Here is a 20,557-nt window from a genome sequence, read left to right on the forward strand (position 1 = left end):
GAGTTGAGCTGAAGGAGTTGCTTGTGTATTTTTCAGATTAATTGTTTGTCAGTTGCTTCATTTGCTATTATTTTCTCCCATTCTGAAGGCTGTCTTTTCACCTTGCTAATAGTTTCCTTTGATGTGCAGAAGCTTTTAAGGTTAATTAGGTCCCATTTGTTTATTTTTGCTTTTATTTCCAATATTCTGGGAGGTAGGTCATAGAGGATCCTGCTGTGATGTATGTCAGAGAGTGTTTTGCCTATGTTCTCCTCTAGGAGTTTTATACTTTCTGGTCTTACATTGAGATCTTTAATCCATTTTGAGTTTATTTTTGTGTATGGTGTTAGAAAGTGTTCTAGTTTCATTCTTTTACAAGTGGTTGACCAGAGTTCCCAGCACCACTTGTTAAAGAGATTGTCTTTAATCCATTGTATATTCTTGCCTCCTTTGTCAAAGATAAGGTGTCCATATGTGCATGGATTTATCTCTGGACTTTCTATTTTGTTCCATTGATCTATATTTCTGTCTTTGTGCCAGTACCATACTGTCTTGATAACTGTGGCTTTGTAGTAGAGCCTGAAGTCAGGTAGGTTGATTCCTCCAGTTCCATTCTTCCTTCTCAAGATTGCTTTGGCTATTCGAGGTTTTTTGTGTTTCCATACAAATTGTGAAATTATTTGCTCTAGCTCTGTGAAGAATACTGTTGGTAGCTTGATAGGGATTGCATTGAATCTATAAATTGCTTTGGGTAGTATACTCATTTTCACTATATTGATTCTTCCAATCCATGAACATGGTATATTTCTCCATCTATAAGTGTCCTCTTTGATTTCTTTCACTAGTGTTTTATAGTTTTCTATATATAGGTCTTTAGTTTCTTTAGGTAGATATATTCCTAAGTATTTTATTCCTTCCGTTGCAATGGTGAATGGAATTGTTTCCTTAATTTATCTTTCTGTTTTCTCATTATTAGTGTACAGGAATGCAAGGGATTTCTCTGTGTTGATTTTATATCCTGCAACTTTACTATAGTCATTGATTAGTTCTAGTAATTTTCTGGTGGAGTCTTTAGGGTTTTCTATGTAGAGGATCATGTCATCTGCAAACAGTGAGAGCTTTACTTCTTCTTTTCCAATTTGGATTCCTTTTATTTCTTTTTCTGCTCTGATTGCTCTGGCCAAAACTTCCAAAACTATGTTGAATAGTAATGGTGAAAGTGGGTACCCTTGTCTCGTTCCTGACTTTAGAGGAAATGCTTTCAATTGTTCACCATTGAGGATAATGTTTGCTGTGGGTGTGTCTTATATAGCTTTTATTATGTTGAGGTATGTTCCCTCTATTCCTGCTTTCTGGAGAGTTTTGATCATAAATGGATGTTGAATTTTGTCAAAGGCTTTCTCTGCATCTATGGAGATAATCATATGGTTTTTATTTTTCAATTTGTTAATGTGGTGTATTACATTGATTGATTTGCGTATATTGAACCAGCCTTGCATCCCAGGGATGAAGCCCACTTGATCATGGTGTATGATCTTTTTAATGTGTTGTTGGATTCGGATTGCTAGAATTTTGTTAAGGATTTTTGCATCAATGTTCATCAAGGATATTGGCCTGTAGTTTTCTTTTTTTGTGGGATCTTTTTCAGGTTTTGGTATTAGGGTGATGGTGGCCTCATATAATGAGTTTAGAAGTTTACCTTCTTCTGCAATTTTCTGGAAGAGTTTGAGCAGGATAGGTGTTAGCTCTTCTCTAAATTTTTGGTAGAATTCAGCTGTAAAGCCTTCTGGACCTGGGCTTTTGTTTGCTGGGAGATTTTTTATTACAGTTTCAATTTCCGTGCTTGTGATGGGTCTGTTAAGATTTTCTATTTCTTCCTGATCGAGTTTTGGAAAGTTGTACTTTTCTAAGAATTTGTCCATTTCTTCCACATTGTCCATTTTATTGGCATATAATTGTTGATAGTAGTCTCTTATGATGCTTTGTATTTGTGTTGTCTGTTGTGATCTCTCCATTTTCATTTCTAATTTTATTGATTTGATTTTTCTCCCTTTGTTTCTTGATGAGTCTGGCTAATGGCTTGTCAATTTTATCCTTTCAAAGAACCAGCTTTTGGCTTTGTTGATTTTTGCTATGGTCTCTTTTGTTTCTTTTGCATTTATTTCTGCTCTAATTTTTAAGATTTCTTTCCTTCTACTAACCCTGGGGTTCGTCATTTCTTCCTTTTCTAGTTGCTTTAAGTGTAGAGTTAGGTTATTTATTTGACTTTTTCCTTGTTTCTTGAGGTATGCCTGTATTGCTATGAACTTTCCCCTTAGGACTGCTTTTACCGTGTCCCACAGATTTTGGGTTGTTGTGTTTTCATTTTCATTTGTTTCTATGAAAATTTTGATTTCTTTTTTGATTTCTTCTGTGATTTGTTGGTTATTCAGCAGCGTGTTGTTCAGCCTCCATATGTTGGAATTTTTAATAGTTTTTCTCTTGTAATTGAGATCTAATCTTACTGCATTGTGGTCAGAAAAGATGCTTGGAATGATTTCTATTTTTTTGAATTTACCAAGGCTAGCTTTATGGCCCAGGATGTGATCTATCCTGGAGAAGGTTCCATGTGCGCTTGAGAAAAAGGTGAAATTCATTGTTTTGGGATGAAATGTCCTCTAGATATCAATTAGGTCTAACTGGTCTATTGTATCGTTTAAAGTTTGTATTTCCTTGTTAATTTTCTGTTTAGTTGATCTATCCATAGGTGTGAGTGGGGTATTAAAGTCTCCCACTATTATTGTGTATTGTTAATTTCTCCTTTCATACTTGTTAGCATTTGTCTTACATATTGCGGTGCTCCCGTGTTGGGTGCATATATATTTATAATTGTTATATCTTCTTCTTTGATTGATCCTTTGATCATTATGTAGTGACCTTCTTTGTCACTTTTCACAGCCTTTGTTTTAAAGTCTATTTTATCTGATATGAGTATTGCTACTCCTGCTTTCTTTTGGTCCCTATTTGCATGGAAAATCTTTTTCCAGCCCTTTACTTTCAGTCTGTATGTGTCCCCTGTTTTGAGGTGGGTCTCTTGTAGACAACATATGTAAGGGTCTTGTTTTTGATTCCATTCAGCCAGTCTTTGTCTTTTGGTTGGGGCATTCAACCCATTTACGTTTAAGGTAATTACTGATAAGTATGATCCCATTGCCATTTGCTTTATTGTTTTGGGTTCGAATTTATACACAGTTTTTGTGTTTCCTGTCTAGAGAATATACTTTAGTATTTGTTGGAGAGCTGGTTTGGTGGTGCAGAATTCTCTCAGCTTTTGCTTGTCTGAAAAGCTTTTGATTCCTCCTTCATACTTGAATGAGATCCTTGCTGGGTACAATAATCTGGGCTGTAGGTTATTTTCTTTCATCATTTTAAGTATGTCTTGCCATTCCCTCCTGGCTTGAAGAGTTTCTATTGAAAGATCAGCTGTTATCCTTATGGGTATTCCCTTGTGTGTTATTTGTTGTTTTTCCCTTGCTGCTTTTAATATTTGTTCTTTGTGTTTGATCTTTGTTAATTTGATTAATATGTGTCTTGGGGTGTTTCGCCTTGGGTTTATCCTGTTTGGGACTCTCTGGGTTTCTTGGACTTGAGTGATTATTTTCTTCCCCATTTTAGGGAAGTTTTCAACTATTATCTCCTCAAGTATTTTCTCATGGTCTTTCTTTTTGTCTTCTTCTTCTGGGATCCCTATGATTCGAATGTTGTAGCATTTAATATTGTCCTGGAGGTCTCTGAGATTGTCCTCATTTCTTTTAATTCGTTTTTCTTTTACCCTCTCTGATTCATTTATTTCTACCATTCTATCTTCTAATTCACTAATCCTATCTTCTGCCTCTGTTATTCTACTATTTATTGCCTCCAGAGTGTTTTTAATTTCACTTATTGCATTATTTATTATATATTGACTCTTTTTTATTTCTTCTAGGTCCTTGTTAAACCTTTCTTGCATCTTCTCAATCCTTGTCTCCAGGCTATTTATCTGTGATTCCATTTTAATTTCAAGATTTTGGATCAATTTCACTATCATTATTTGGAATTCTTTATCAGGTATATTCTCTATCTCTTCCTCTTTGGTTTGGTTTGGTGGGCATTTATCCTTTTCCTTTATCTGATGGATATTCCTCTGTCTCTTCATCTTATTTAAATTGTTGAGTTTGGGGTGTTCTTTCTGTATTCTGGCAGTTTGTGGAGTTCTCTTTATTGTGGCATTTCCTCACTGTGTGTGGGCTTGTACAGGTGGCTTGTCAAGGTTTCCTGGTTAGGGAAGCTTGTGTCGGTGTTCTGGTGGGTGGAGCTGTATTTCTTCTCTCTGGAGTGCAATGAAATGTCCAGTAATGAGTTATGAGATGTCTATGGTTTTGGGGTGACTTTGGGCAGCCTGTATCTTGAAGCTCAGGGCTGTGTTCCTTTGTTGCTGGAGAATTTGCTTGATATGTCTTTCCCTGGAACTTGTTGGCCCTTGTGTGGTGCTTGGTTTCAGTGTCGGTATGGAGGCATTTGATGAGCTCCTGTCAATTAATGTTCCTTGGAGTCAGGAGTTCCCTGGAGTCAGGGTTTGGACTTAAGCCTCCTGCTTCCAGTTATTGGTCTTATTTTTACAGTAGTTTCAAAACTTCTCCATCTATACAGCACCATTGATAAAACTCTGCTTTTTTAAATGCTGTCTAGATTGGTCATAACTTTCCTTTCAAGGAGTAAGTGTCTTTTAATTTTATGGCTGCAGTCACCATCTGCAGTGATTTTGGAGCCAAAAAAATAAAATCAGCCACTGTTTCCCCATCTATTTGCCATGAAATGATGGGACCGAATGCTATGATCTTCATTTTCTGAATATTGAGCTTTAAGCCAACTGTTTCACTCTCCTCTTTCACTTTCATCAAGAGGCTTTTTAGTTCCTCTTCACTTTCTGCCATAAGGGTGGTGTCATCTGCATATCTGAGGTTATTGGTATTTCTCCCAGAAATCTTGATTCCAGCTTGTGCTTCTTCCAGCCCAGCTTTTCTCATGATGTACTCTGCATATAAGTTAAATAAGCAGGGTGACAATATACAGCTTTGACGTACTCCTTTTCCTATTTGGAACCAGTGTGTTGTTCCATGTTCAGTTCTAACTGTTGCTTCCTGACCTGCATACAGGTTTCTCAAGAGGCAGGTTAGGTGGTCTGGTATTCCCATCTCTTTTAGAATTTTCCACAGTTTATTGTGATCCACACAGTCAAAGGCTTTGGCATAGTCAATAAAGAAGAAGTAGATTATTTTCTGGAACTCTCTTGCTTTTTTGATGGTCCAGTGGATGTTGGCAATTTGATCTCTGGTTCCTCTGCCTTTTCCAAATCCATCATGAACATCTGGAAGTTCATGGTACTGTTGAAGCCTGGCTTGGAAAATTTGAGCATTACTTTGCTAGCTTGTGAGATGAGTGCAAAGGAGTGAAAAAGACAAAGGAATAATATTAGGCTGAAAAATGTTTCCTGTTCTGAAAGAAACTGAAGAAATATGTCTTTATGTTATTTTGTTCTTATAAATAACATATAGTCTTCTAGTCCCTAGTGGTGGGTATTATTTGTCACACTGAGTGAAAATTTGTTTTGCATTATGGTAATCTACTACAAAACAAATTCCCTGGTAGCTCAGCTGGTAAAGAATCTGCCTGCAATGTGGGAGACATGGGTTTGATCTTTGGGTTGGGAAGACCCCCTGCAGAAGAGAAATGCTACCCACTGCAGTATTTTGGCCTGGAGAATCCCATGGACTGTATAGTATGGGGTCACATAGAGTCCGACCCACTGAGCGACTTTCACTTTGATGGTAATCTAAAGTGGTAAAAACATTGTTCCTAAAAAATCTGAGACTTAGAAAATCAAAAAGGAACTGAAATTTTAAGACAAGAAAAATCTATATACACACCCTTCTTAAAGACAGAACATATTTGAAACATCAAATAAAAAAATGTTGTGTTCTCAGTTGGGTACATCCTCAAATGAACAGTACATGACACTGCTTTTTAAAATATCTCTTTTCCTTTTGGCTTATTTTTGCTTGCTTAGATAGGAATTCAGTTGACTACACAGGAAAAAAAAAAAAAAACTATTTCTTCTCAGGTAAAATCAAAGAAATATAGAAGAAATTATACTGTGATCTCAATCATTGTTGAATAGACAGTTTGCATAGCTGAACAATAAAGACTTGAAGTTTCCCCAGGAGTTAATTTTCTTTCATTAATTTTTGAACTATTTACCCTAAAGTCCTTATAAATACAGTGATTTAATTGTGCAGACTTCTTTTTGGCTTTTTCTTATTTTTAGAAAAATTTCCCTATATTGTACCTCTTTAAATTTTTAATAATAACATTATAGATTTGTAAGTCTTAATGTTTTAATTATCTCAATTGAGAATAAGTTAACTTAGAGATTTTGTGAAATTAAAACCTGCAGAATAGCAAATCATATTTTCAATATTTTCCAATTAAGAACATTTGCACAGACTTAAGTCTTAAATATTTTCACTAGGAACATATGTGCATTAAAACACTTAACTTTATTTTCCTTTCTGTCCATATGCAAAAATTAGAAACCAGTTTTTAATCTGGCTTTTATTTTTCAAATCTTATAAAAGAAAGTAGCACTAAAATCGGAGAAGGCAATGGCACCCCACTCCAGTACTCTTGCCTGGAAAATCCCATGGACGGAGGAGCCTGGTGGGCTGCGTTCCATGGAGTCACTAAGCGTCGGACACGACTGAGCGACTTCACTTTCACTTTTCACTTTCATGCATTGGAGACGGAAATGGCAACCCACTCCAGTGTTCTTGCCTGGAGAATCCCAGGGAAGGGCGAGCCTGGTGGGCTGCTTTCTATGGGGTCGCACAGAGTCGGACATGACTGAAGCGACTTAGCAGCAGCAGCAGCATTAAAACGGCTGCAGGCCTACTCTGCCCAATTACAGTTGCTCAGTCATTATTTTAAAGTTGAGCAGAAGGTTTGTTATCTTCTTAAAAAAGCAAGCAGGAAAGAAAGAAGGATGAAAGAAAAGTGATCCTTGCCTGTGTGTCTGAGAAAGATACATGAGAGGGAGGGAAAGGGAAAGAAGTGAAAAAGGAAATAAGGAGTGAAAGAAGGAAAGAAAGAAATAAAAAGGTAAAACTCCAGAAGAGAGAGAACATCTGAATAAACATCTCCAGACCCAATTATGTACTTCAGGTGCTGCTGTCTCACTGTGGGCTCACATGGTGAAGAGAGAAGGTGGAGGGAGAGAGAGAGAAAGGTAACCATTAGAGAAATGTGTGCAAAAAAGTAACACCATTTACTGCTGACTATAACAATTAATTTGATGTGATGAGGGTGAGACAAGGATGAGACAGCATTTCAGGAGTCTGTTGCAACATGCCAGATAAAAGACAAGGCCTTGAATATGCAAGAGGCAAGAATCAAACTGACCCTTACTAAAGGAAATCCTTGACTATCATTAAAAGAATGGAATAGAAGCAGTCTTCCCACTAGTAAAGGAGATCATACAGAGGAGAAATTTGAAGGAGTGTTGGCTCCCCAACAGAAGTGACCTTGCTCCTTTTCAATGGGAATTGCAAGCACTATCCACTGAAGTTTGCCAACTTTTCAGTATACTGCAACTACAAAGCTAAGAAGGGAAAGAGATTCACTTAAGAAGTTCTATCTGGAAGCAAAACCTCGTGTGCACCAGTACCCAGGAGAAAAGAGCAGTGTCTCCACAAGAGACTGAGCCAGACTTCCCTGTGAATGTCCAGGAGTCTCTGGTGGAGGTGTGGGTCAACAGAGGTAAGACAGGGCTAACCCAAGAATCTTTGATTCTTCTTAGTAATGTTTGAAAGTGTGATAAGATATGAAATATAGCATCTCTCAAAACTTTCAGTAATAAAATAAAAACTCGATGACCAATGAATTAAGTAAAAACCAATTTTAAATTTCTAAACATAAAAATTAAAATAAAATATAAATAAATTTTGAAAATTTCTCATTGAGAATATAGGTATACCTCAGAGATATTGTGGGTTGAGTTGCAGGCCACTGAAATAAAACAAATATCCCAGCAAAACCAGTCACATGAATTGCTTGGTTTTCCAGTGGATAAAAATTCATGTTTACAGTATATTATGGCCTGGATGAAGCAGAAGCTGGAATCAAGATTGTCAGGAGAAATATCAATAACCTCAGATATGCAGATGGCATCACCTTTATGGCAGAAAGTGAAGAACTAAAGAGCTTCTTGGTGAAAGTGAAAGAGGAGAGTGAAAAAGTTGGTTTAAAACTCAACATGCAGAAAACTAAGATCATGGCATCCGATCCCATCACTTCATGGCAAATAGATGGGAAAAAAGTGGAAACAGTGAAAGACTTTATTTTTTGATGGCTCCATAATCACTGCAGATGGTGACTGCAGCCATGAAATTAAAAGATTCTTGCTCCTTGGAAGAAAAATTATGGCCAACCAAGACAGCATATTAAAAAGCAGAGACATTACTTTGTCAACAAAGGTCCATCTAGTCAAGGCTATGTTTTTTCCAGTAGTCATGTATGGATGTGAGAGTTGGACTATAAAGAAAGCTGAACACAGAATAATTGATTCTTTTGAACTGTAGTGTTGGAGAAGACTCTTGAGAGTCCCTTGGACTGCAAGGAGATCCAACCAGTCCATTCTGAAGGAGATCAGCCCTGGGATTTCTTTGGAAGGACTGATGCTGAAGCTGAAACTCCAATACTTTGGTCACCTGATGCAAGGGCCAACTCTTGGTAAAAGACCCTGATGCTGGGAAAGATTGAAGGTGGAAGGAGAAGGGGATGACAGAGGATGAGATGGTTGGATGCCATCAATTGATATGAGTTTGAGTAAACTCTGGTAGTTGGTGATGTATAGGGAAGCCTGGCATGCTGCAGTTCATGGGGTCACAATGATTTGGACATGACTGAGTGACTGGCTAGTGATCTGAACTGATCGTCTATTAATGGCACAATAGCATTGTCTTAAAAAAATGTGTATACCTTAATTCAAAAATACTTGCTAAAAAATGATAACTATCACCTGAGCCTTCAATGAGTCAGTCATGAACTGTTTGCTGGTGGAAGGTTTTATATCTATGTTTATGGGTGCTGACTGGTCAGAGAGGTGAAGTTTGGGGTGGATGAGATAATTTCTTAAAACAAAACACCAATACAATTTGTCATGTCAACTGAGTTTTCCTTTCATGGGTGATTTTCTGTTACATGTAATGCTTTAATAACATTTTACCTACAATCAAACTTCTTTCAAACTTGAAGCCAATCCTCTCAAAACTTAATTATCAATTATGTTTACATAATACTCAAAATCCTTTGTTGTCATTTCAACAATTTTCACAGCGTCTTCATCAGGAGTTAATTCCACCTCAAAAAACCCATTTTCTCTGCTCTTTCATAGGAAGCCATGCCTCATGCACTCAAGTTTTATCATGGGATTGCAGCAATTCAGTCATGTCTTCAAGATCCACATCTAAGCCTAGTTGTGATATTTCTGCCTGCCTGTTTGCTAAGTTGCTTCAGTAATGCCCAACTATTTGCAATACTGTTTACAGTACCCCACCAGTGACATCTATAGTTTCCTACACCAAAGTCTTAAACTCTTTAAAGGCATTGATGAGGGTTGGAATCAACTTATTCCAAATTTTTGTTAATGCTAATATTTTGACCTCTTCCAATGAAGAAGGAATGTTTTAATGACATCTAGAATGGTGAATCCTTTTCAGAAGGTTTTTAACTTACTTTCCCCAGATCTATCAGAGGGATAAATCTCTGTGGCAATTTTAGCCTTAAGATATCTATTTTTTAAATAATAAAACTCAAAGGTCAAAATTTGTCTTTGATCTATCCTGAATGAATGTTGTGGTAGCAGGCATGAAAAAAACATTTACCTCACTGTACATACCCATCAGAGCCCTTGGATGATCACATGCATTGTCAATATGTAATCATGGTTTGAAAGGAATTTCTTTTTATTTTTTTTTTTCTGAGTATTCAGGCAACTCTTTGTGAACCCATGGACTATAGCATGCCATGTTTCTCTGCTCTTCACTATCTCATGGAGCTTCCTCAAACTCATGTCCATTGAGTCAGTGAGGCCATCCAACCATCTCATCCTCTGTCACCCTTTTCTCATGTGCTCAGTCTTGCCCAGCATCAGGGTCTTTTACAATAAATCAGCTGTTCACAGCAACACTTGGCCAATACTTGGCCAAAGTAGTGGAGCTTCAGCTTCAGCATCAGTCTTTCCAATGAACATTCAGGGTTAATTCCCTTTAGGATTGACTGGTTTGACTCCTTACTATCCAAGGGATTTCAACAAGTCTTCTCCAGCACGACAATTTGAAAACATCAATTCTTCAGCACTCAGCCTTCCTTATGATTCAAGTCTCATATCCGTACATGACTACTAGAAAAAGCATGAAAGTGAAAGTGAAATCGCTCAGTCGTGTCCGACTCTTTGCGACCCCATGGACTGTAGCCTACATGGCTCCTCTGTCCATGGGATTCTCCAGACAAGAATACTGGAGTGGGTTGCCATTTCTTTCCGCAGGGGATCTTCCCAACCCAGGGATAGAACCCAGGTCTCCTACATTGCAGGCAGACGCTTTATCCTCTGAGCCACCAGGGAAGCCAGTTTGGAGTATATGGACATTTGACCGCAAAGTGATGTCTCCATTTTTTTAATATGCTGTCAAACTTCGTCGTAGCTTTTCTTTCAAAGAGCAAGTGTCTTTTAATTTCATGGCTGATGTCACAATCCACAGTGATTTTGGAACCCAAGAAAATAAAATCTTTCACTGTTTCCACTTTTGCCCCATCAATTTATTATGAAGTGATGGGACCAAATGCCATGATCTTAGTTTTTTGAATGTTGAGTTTAAAGCAACCTTTTCACTCTCCTCTTTCACATTCATCAAGAGACTCTTCAGTTCCTCTTCACTTCCTGCCATTATAATGGCATCATCTACATATCTCAGGTTGTTGCTATTTCTCTCAGCAATCTTGATTCCAGCTTAAGTCATACAGCCTGGCATTTCACATGATATACTCTGTATGTAAGTCAAATAAGCAGGGTGACAATATACAGCCTTGACATATTCCTTTCCCAATTTTGAACCAGTCTGTCATTCCATGCCTGATTCTAACTGTTGCTTCTTGACCTGCATATAGATTTTTTCAGGAGACAGGTAAGGTGTGGCTGGTATTCCCTCTCTTTAAGAATTTTCCACAGTTTGTTGTGACCCACACAGTCAAAGGCTTTAGTGTAGTCAATGAAGCAGAAAAGACATTTTTTTTCTGGAATTCCCTTGCTTTTTTTAATGACCCAACAAATATTCACAATTTGATCTCAGGTTCCTCTGCCTTTTCTAAATCCAGCTTGTACATCTGGAAGTTCTTGGTTTATGTACCATTGAAGCCTAGCTTGAAGGAGTGTGAACATTACCTTCCTAGCATGTTAAATAAGCCACATTATATGGTAGTTTGAACATTTTTGGCATTGCCTTTCTTTGGGAATGGAATGATAACTGATCTTTTCCAATCCTGTGACCACTGCTGAGTTTTCCAAATTTGCTGATATACTGAGCACAGTACTTTAACGATATCATCTTTTAGGATTTGAAATAGCTCAGCTGGAATTCCATCACCTCCACCAGCTTTGTTCATAGTAATGCTTTCTAAGGTACACTGGACTTCATACTCCAGGATATCCGGTCTAGGTGAGCGATCACTGAGCAGTAGGTCTCCACAATGGGCTTAAGGTATCCAGTGAACCATGTTATACACATTTGTCATATCATCTGGGTTTTGTTGTTCCATCTATAGAAAAGGCAGTGTTGATTTATCATAATTCTTAATGACACTAGGATTTTCAGAATGGTCAAGGAGCACCTCATGTGAAGAGTTGACTTATTGGAAAAGACTCTGATGCTGGGAGGGATTGGGGGCAGGAGGAGAAGGGGACGACAGAGGATGAGATGGCTGGATGGCATCACTGACTTGATAGATGTGAGTCTAAGTGAATTCCGGGAGTTGGTGATGGATAGGGAGGCCTGACGTGCTGCGATTCATGGGGTCATGAAGAGTTGGACATGGCTGAGCGACTGATCTGATCTGATCTGATCTGAAAGGAGCATCGGGGCCTCCCAAGTGGCACAGTGGTAAAGAATCTTCTTGCAATGCAGGAGACACAAGACACAAGGGTTTGATCCCTGGGTTGGGAAGATCCCCTGGAGGAGGACATAGCAAACTTCTCTAGTATTTTTGCCTGAGAAATTCCATGGACAGAAGGAGACTGATGGGCTACAGTCCATGGGGACACAAAAAGCCAGACACAGCTGAATGACTTGACACAAAGGAGCACTGACTTCAATTTAAAGTTGTTGTTGTTCAGTCGTTCAGCCATGTCTGACTCTTTGTGACCCCATGGACTGCAGGACACCAGGCTTCCCTGCCCTTCACTCAAATTTACCAGCTGGATTTTCCCCTAATAAGACTACCCTCTGAGATTTTAAAGAAGGGCACTGACTTTTTCTCTCTGGCTATGAAAAGCCTAATGGTTATCATCTCTGAAAATAAGACTGTTCTGTTGACATTAAAAATCTGTTGTTTAGTGCAGTTTTCTTCATCAATTATCCCTTCTGAATAACTTGCTGCAGCTTCTACATCAGTACTTGCTGTTTCACTTTTCACTTTTCCGCTATGGAGATGGCTTCTTTCCTGAAACTTTATGAACCTTATGAGCCGTGCTCTTGTAGCTTCAAACATTTTCTCTGCAGCTTCCTTGCCTCAGTTTTCATAGAATTAATGGTGTTACAACCTTGCTGTGGATTAGGTTTTAGCCTAAACAAATATTGTGTCTGGAGTGATCTTATATCCAGACCACAAAAACTGTCTTCATAGCATCAGTAAACCGTTTCTATCATTCACTTTTTATCAATCTTATTAATGTTCACTGAACTAGCACTTTTAATTTTCTTCAAGATCTTTACCTTTGTATTCAACTTGACTAACTTTGTATACAACTTGACTAACTGGCGTAAGAGGCCTAGCTTTCTGCCTGTTTTGACTTACAGCATGCTTTCCTTCCTAAGAATAATAATTCCTAATTTTTGATTTAAAGTGAGAAACATGGGCTTCTTGCTTTCACTTGAAGACTCAAGAGTCCATTGTAGGATTATTATTTGGCTTGATTTCAATTTTGTTATGCCTCAGGGAGTAGGGAGCCTAAGAAGAGGGTGAAAAATGGGGTAATGGTAAGCTGGTGGAACAGTCAGAACACAAACAACATTCATCAGTTGTTTGCCATCTCATAAGGGTGCAGTTTGTAGTATTCCAAAACAATTACAATATTAATATCAAAAGTCATTGGTCACAGATCACCATAGCAAATGCAATAATAATAGTGAGAGAATTACCAAAATGTGACACAGAAACAAGGAGGGATTCAGCAGTTACTATTGGAAAGTTGATGCCAATAAACTTACTTGATAAGGGGTTGCTACAAACTTTCAACTCATAAAAAATGTAGTATTTGCAAAGCACAATAAAACAAAGTGCAATCAAACAAGTTATGCTTGTGTATTGAAAATTTTATGACTGTTCATTGTATAAAATCCATGATACAGCTAAAATATATAAAAGTGGGTTATAAATAGGTGTGAAAATGAAAGCACACTTTCTTGATCAAGAGTCGATGGACCTTGCATTTAGAGAATGAATAGATTAACTATTAATTAAAATTAAAAAAAAACCCTAAATCCATAAGACCTAAAAGTAGATATACAGATTCTAAATATATTCACCCCAATAATACCAATATAACCTCAAGTCATAATAATGAAGGAAATAAAAGGAAGCATTAGAAAAATATATTGTGACAAATGGATGATGACATAATAAAATATACATATGGTTTTGCAATAAATATAAAGATCCACTTATGAATATAAATGTTTCATTCTTTAGGTCACAAACAAAAAAGCCCTTTAAATTAACAGGAAATAAAATCTGATGATATCATATTAAGAGTTGAAGACAAAGCAAAAAGAATGTGATAAATTAATTATTAAATTGAAATGAAATTTTAACTGAAAATATATACTTTATAGAATAACTAACAAAATACTGAAGGAGAAAAACAAAGATGCAGGACTGGAAATACCAACTTCAACACTTACTTTAACCTACAGTAATCAAGACAGTGTAGTGTTGGCAAAATAATTGACAAACTGACCAATGGGAAAAAATAGAAAGCCCAGAAATAGGCCTCCACAAATATTGTCAAGGGACTTTTGACAAAGGAGCAAAAACAATAAAATGAAGCAAAGGTAGTCTTTTCAACAAATTATACTGGAACAACAGGACATCCACATGAAAAAATAAATAAACCTCTGCTCACGTGTTTACTCTTCACAAAAATAACTCAAAATTAATCATAAACCTAAATGTGAAATGCAAAGTTACGAAACTCCTGGAAGCTAACATAAGAGAAAACTTAGATAACCTTGGGAGTGGTGGTACCTTTATATACAACACCAAAGGCACAATCCACGAAAAGAATAACTGATAAACTGAACACTATTAAAATTAAAATTTCTCCTCTGTGAAAGACAATATCAGAATGAGAAGGCAAGACAAAGACTTGGAGAATATATTTGTAAAAGCCAATCTGATAAAAAACCATTATCCAAAACAAAGAACTTTTAAAACAATAAGAAAAAGATAAATAGCCCCATTACAAAATGGGTCAAATTTTTTAACAGATACCTCACCAAAGAAGATATATACAGATTGGCAAACAGTATGTGAAAAGTTGCTTCATATCAGTTGTCACCAGAGAAATGCAAATAAAAACAAAAATAAGAAACCATTATATAGCTATTGGAATGGCCAAAATCCAGAACAGTAACAATGAATGCTGGTGAGAACATGTGGCAATAGAAACTTTCATGCATTGCTGAAGGGGAATGCAAATTGGAGTACCCACTTTGGAAGACAGTTTTGTGGTGGATTCATGTTGATGTATGGCAAAACCAATACAATATTGTAAAGTAAAAAAAAAAAAAATTAAACATACTCCTACCATACAAGGGGCTTCCCTGATGGCTCAGATGGTAAAGCATCCACCTGTAACGTGGGAGACCCAGGTTTGATCCCTGGATTGGGAAGATCCCCTGGAGAAGGAAATGGCAGTCCACTCCAGTATTCTTGCTTGGAGAATTCGACGGACAGTGAAGCCTGATGGGCTACAGTCCATGGAGTTGCAGAATTGGATACAACTAAGCAACAAACACTTTCACTTTTATCATACAATCTAGAAATTTCACTCCTTGGTATTTACTCAAAGGGGTTGAAAATGTATGTCCACATGAAAATCTGATATTTATAGCAGCTTCATTCATAACCACCAAAGCCTGAAAGCAATCAGGACATTCTTTAGTAGGCAAGGAATTAAAGAATATAATTTCTAACATGCTTAATTAAACCACATGGAATTTCTTTAGCAAAATCAGATTGCTAGTGGAACTATTCACCTTCATGACTCTCTCCTTGTCTACATACCATCACTGCAATAATGTAGAAGATTTCTGAAATGGGCAGTTCATTTGTAGTAAATGGCTCTCATTCTTGGCATAATAATTTCCATAATATTCTGAAGAGATACTATGGCCATCATTGGGCAGCAGAAGTAAAATAGAAAGAGAAGCTAACTAAAATTAAGTCACCTTAGTCTTCTTCATCCTAATGAGAGAAGAGTCGTACTGTGGGGAAAAAAAAATAAATAAATAAAACATGGATAGAAAAACAGTATACCCCCTGACTACAAAAAGAATCAGAATTATACACTACATATTGCCAAATAAATACCCAAAGAGAAACTAATGGACTGAATTCTTCACTAAATAAGAATGAAAATACACTATGACTAATTAGCTTAAGAAGCAAGAAAAACTACAAAAATAAAAGAAAAAAAAAAATCACAGGGATACAGAGGGGAAATTTTCACAGGGAAAAACCACAAATTAACAAACTGAATTACTTAAAACTCAGAGATATTTTCTTTTTGGAAAAATTTTAAAATATGAATTTCAAGCTATTCTTATTTACAGAAGAAAAGGATTTTAATTATACGTGTAAATATTCAAACAAATATGTATTTCACAAATTGGATTTAATTGATTCAATTTATATTTGATGAATAACAAAACTGAATCAAGATCACAGAACAACTATACTACAGCTGAACACTGTTATATTAATAACAAAAAATCAAGACCAAGAAGTTTCAAAGTATCTCCCTAAGGTCTTCTATGAAGTCAGTAAAAAAAAAAAAAAAAAAAAAAAAAAGAGGGTAAATATAAACTAGCTTAAATTTATAGAACTTAAATACTAAAAAATATATAGAAAACACTTCATTAAACATATGTTTCATGAAACATATAACATTAAACATATGTTTCATGAAACATAAGATTGAAGATGTCAAAAAAAAAAAAAAAAGATTGAAGATGTCCCAAATTACTCAACATGAGGCAAACATAAATCAAAACCACGATGAGAAATCACCTCACTCCTATGAGAATGCTGATGACTTGAACCCAAATGAATACTAAGAGCCTGTATTTTTACAATAAGAGTAAATATTTAAACAAAAGAGTACAAGTTATATATACTATATATTCTTGAAGAGAGGTAGACTGTACTTTGTATTGAAAAAGTCTGTCAAGATGGTGATACAAGTCATAACTAACTTCAGTCCTCCTCATAAGAAGACCAACTAGCAACTATCCACAGACAAGACGCCATTGTGCAAAATCCTAGAACCTGGTGGAATGGTCTCAAGCACTCTCATGGACCACAGTGGTCCAGAAAGACCATGTTAGAAGGGAAAGAGAAGTGGCTCTGACTGCATCACCCCTCCTCTAGGAGGCACAATGTTGCACCAAGGGGGTTCCTTTGGCCTAAGGTTTCTCCAGTGGGAAAAAGGAACCCAAAGATGAGCATCCAGAATTCCCAGTATTACCAGATATATTCCAAATTCCACTCAGGTCTTGCTTCTTGGATATTACTGGGGGAAGCTAGAGGGCTTGACAACAGGGAATCATGTAGATACCAAGAAGGCAAGTGACAATGATATTATGACCATGACACCAAGCAACAAAAGCAAAAATACAATAAGCAGGGCTTTATCAAACTTAAAAGCTTCTGCACAGTAAAAGAAATACCAACAATAAAAAGACAACCTAGAGACTAGGAGAAAATATTTGCCAATCGTGTATCTATAAGGGGTTAATATCCAATATATAAGAAACTCCCACTTCCCTGGTGGCTCAATTGGTAAAGAATCTGCCTGCAATGAGGGAGACCTGAGTTTGATCCTTAGATTGAGAAGATACCCTGGAGAAGGGCATGGCAACCCACTCCAGTATTCTTGCCTGGAGAATCCCTACGATAGAAGAGCCTGGTGAGCTACAGTCCATAGGGTCACAAAGAGTTGGAAATGACTGAAGTGACTTAGCAAACAGCACAGTACATACAAGTCAGCAGCAAATAAATAAACTGATTAAAAATAAGCACAGTATCTAAATAGACATTGTTCTAAAGTAGGTATTCAAGTAGGCAATAAGTACATGAAAAATTGGTCAACATCACTAATCATCAAGGAAATGCAAATCAAAACCATGTTGATAAATCTCCTCACACCTGAAAGTTCTGGAGAGAATGTGAAGAAAAGGAAGCAGGAAATTCTTCTGCACTATTGGTATAGAGTAAATTGATACAGCATCTATGAAAAAAATTATGCAGTTCTTAAAAAAAAAACAAAACCCAAAACTAGACCTAACACATGATCCAGCAATTATACTTCTAGATACATATCTGAAGGAATTAAATTTTGATCCCAAAAAGATATCTGCATTTCCAAGTCTACTGTAGCATTATTTGCCATAGCCAAGACACGGAAGCAACCATGTGTTCATCAGTGTTTATGGATAATAAATTGTGAGATATACATGTAATAGAATATTATTCAGTCATGGAGAAAAAGGAAATCTGCCATTTGCAAAAAACATGCATGAATCTTGAGGGCATTACATTAAATAAGTCAGAGAAAGACAAATATTGATTGATCTCACTTTTATGTATTATCTGAAATTAAAAAAGAAAAAAAAAAAAAAAAACGAATTGAAACAGAGAGCAGATTGGTTATTGCCAGAAGTAGACAATGGGGACTGAGGGAAATGGGTGAATGTGTAAGAAGGTAGAAACCTACCAGTTACAAGGTAAGTGATTTGTGGGGATGTAATAGAAATATCAATAACCTCAGATATGCAGATGACACCACCCTTATGGCAGAAAGTAAAGAGGAACTCAAAAGACTCTTGATGAAAGTGAAAGTGGAGAGTGAAAAACTTGGCTTAAAGCTCAACATTCAGAAAACAAAGATCATGGCATCCGGTCCCATCACTTCATGGGAACTAGATGGGGAAACAGTGTCAACAGTGTCAGACTTTATTTTTTTGGGCTCCAAAATCACTGCAGATGGTGACTGCAGCCATGCAATTAAAAGACACTTACTCCTTGGAAGGAAAGTTATGACCAACCTAGATAGCATATTGAAAAGCAGAGACATTACTTTGCTAACAAAGGTCCGTCTAGTCAAGGCTATGGTTTTTCCTGTGGTCATGTATGGATGTGAGAGTTGGACTGTGAAGAAGGCTGAGCGCCGAAGAATTGATGCTTTTGAACTGTGGTGTTGGAGAAGACTCTTGAGAGTGCCTTGGACTGCAAGGAGATCCAACCAGTCCATTGTGAAGGATATCAACCCTGGGATTTCTTTGGAAGGAATGATGCTAAAGCTGAAACTCCAGTACTTTGTCAACCTCATGCGAAGAGTTGACTCATTGGAAAAGACTCTGATGCTGGGAGGGATTGGGGGCAGGAGGAGAAGGGGACGACAGAGGATGAGGTGGCTTGATGGCATCACTGACTTAATGGATGTGAGTCTGAGTGAACTCTGGGAGTTGGTGATGGACAGGGAGGCCTGGCGTGCTACGATTCATGGGGTCACAAAGAGTCGGACACGACTGAGCGACTGATCTGATCTGAATGGACAGCAAGATGACTACAGTTTATAATACTGTATTACATATGTCAAACTTACTAAGTGAAGAGGGAATTTAAAGTTCTCAACACACATATACAAAAAAATGTAATTATATGAAGTGATTGGATGTATTAACTACATTTAATAGGTAATTTACAATGTAAACATATATCAAGTCATTATATTGTTCATCTTAAACCTACATGATGTTATGTGTTAACTGTATCTTACTAAACCTGGAAAAAAATAAAAGCTAAAAAAACCTAGGAAAAACATCTAAAACATTTAAACTCTAATATTATAGACTACCTAAAATAATATATAAAACTTTTGATTATATCAACATACAAGTTCATTTTATTAACCCTGAGTAACATTTATTTCTTTGATTGATATAACATTTTATAGCAAAGCTTTCTCTAGACTTCTGATATGCTTTAGCCGTGAAGTTAATACTAAAAAATAATTTGTCAGTATTTCTAAAATATATTTTATATATTAATTTCCAAAGAAAATTTAAAATGCTATAAAATACTTTTATGAAGAATATGTGAAGAAAAGGTAAGTTATAATGTAACATATAAGATAATATTCCCCTTTGAGGTCTCAAATTTCATATCAAAGTAAATATAACTTTTTTGAATGCTCCAAGATTATGAAATGCTTCACACTAATCAAAAGCAAAAAAAAAAAAAAAAATTAAAGACAAGATCATATACTAGGTAATTTTTAGTGAACAAGAGTTCAAGAATATTTTCTACTTGAAATAAGCAAAATAAAACTTGAAATATATATAACATATTGAATATATGCTTTTAAACCAAAAACAAAGTTTAACACAAATGCTCTGTGAAAAGAGAATGAACTGGTCATTTATTTACTAAATATCCTGGAAAGTTCTAAGTCCTGTGCAAGAAACTTTGTCTTTCCAAGAGTAAATAAAGTGAGAAAATTATTACTTTCTTCAGATTACTATCTTTCAGTAATCTTTTAAGTCTAAACAATAGTTTTCAATTCTTTTCTTAATCACACATGGGTAATTATAGACAATATATGTGTATTTTGAAAAACCCTTTCCTGGACTTTCTAGCATTAAACAGGCTTATATCATTGATTGGATAAACTGTTATTGCTGCTAAGTCACTTCAGTCGTGTTCGACTTTGTGTGACCCCATAGACGGCAGCCAACCAGGCTCCCCCGTTCCTGGGATTCTCCAGGCAAGAACACTGGAGTGGGATGGATAAAAGAACTATACAAAAAAGATCTTCATGACCCAGATAACCATGATGGTGTGATCACTGACCTAGAGCCAGACATCCTTAGAGTGTGGTGGACCTTAGGAAGCATCACTATGAACAAAGCTAGCAGAGGTGATGGAATTCCAGCTGTGCTATTTCAAATCC

The sequence above is a fragment of the Bubalus bubalis genome, chromosome 1 (assembly GCF_019923935.1).
Source record: "Bubalus bubalis isolate 160015118507 breed Murrah chromosome 1, NDDB_SH_1, whole genome shotgun sequence".
Taxonomy (NCBI): domain Eukaryota; kingdom Metazoa; phylum Chordata; class Mammalia; order Artiodactyla; family Bovidae; genus Bubalus; species Bubalus bubalis.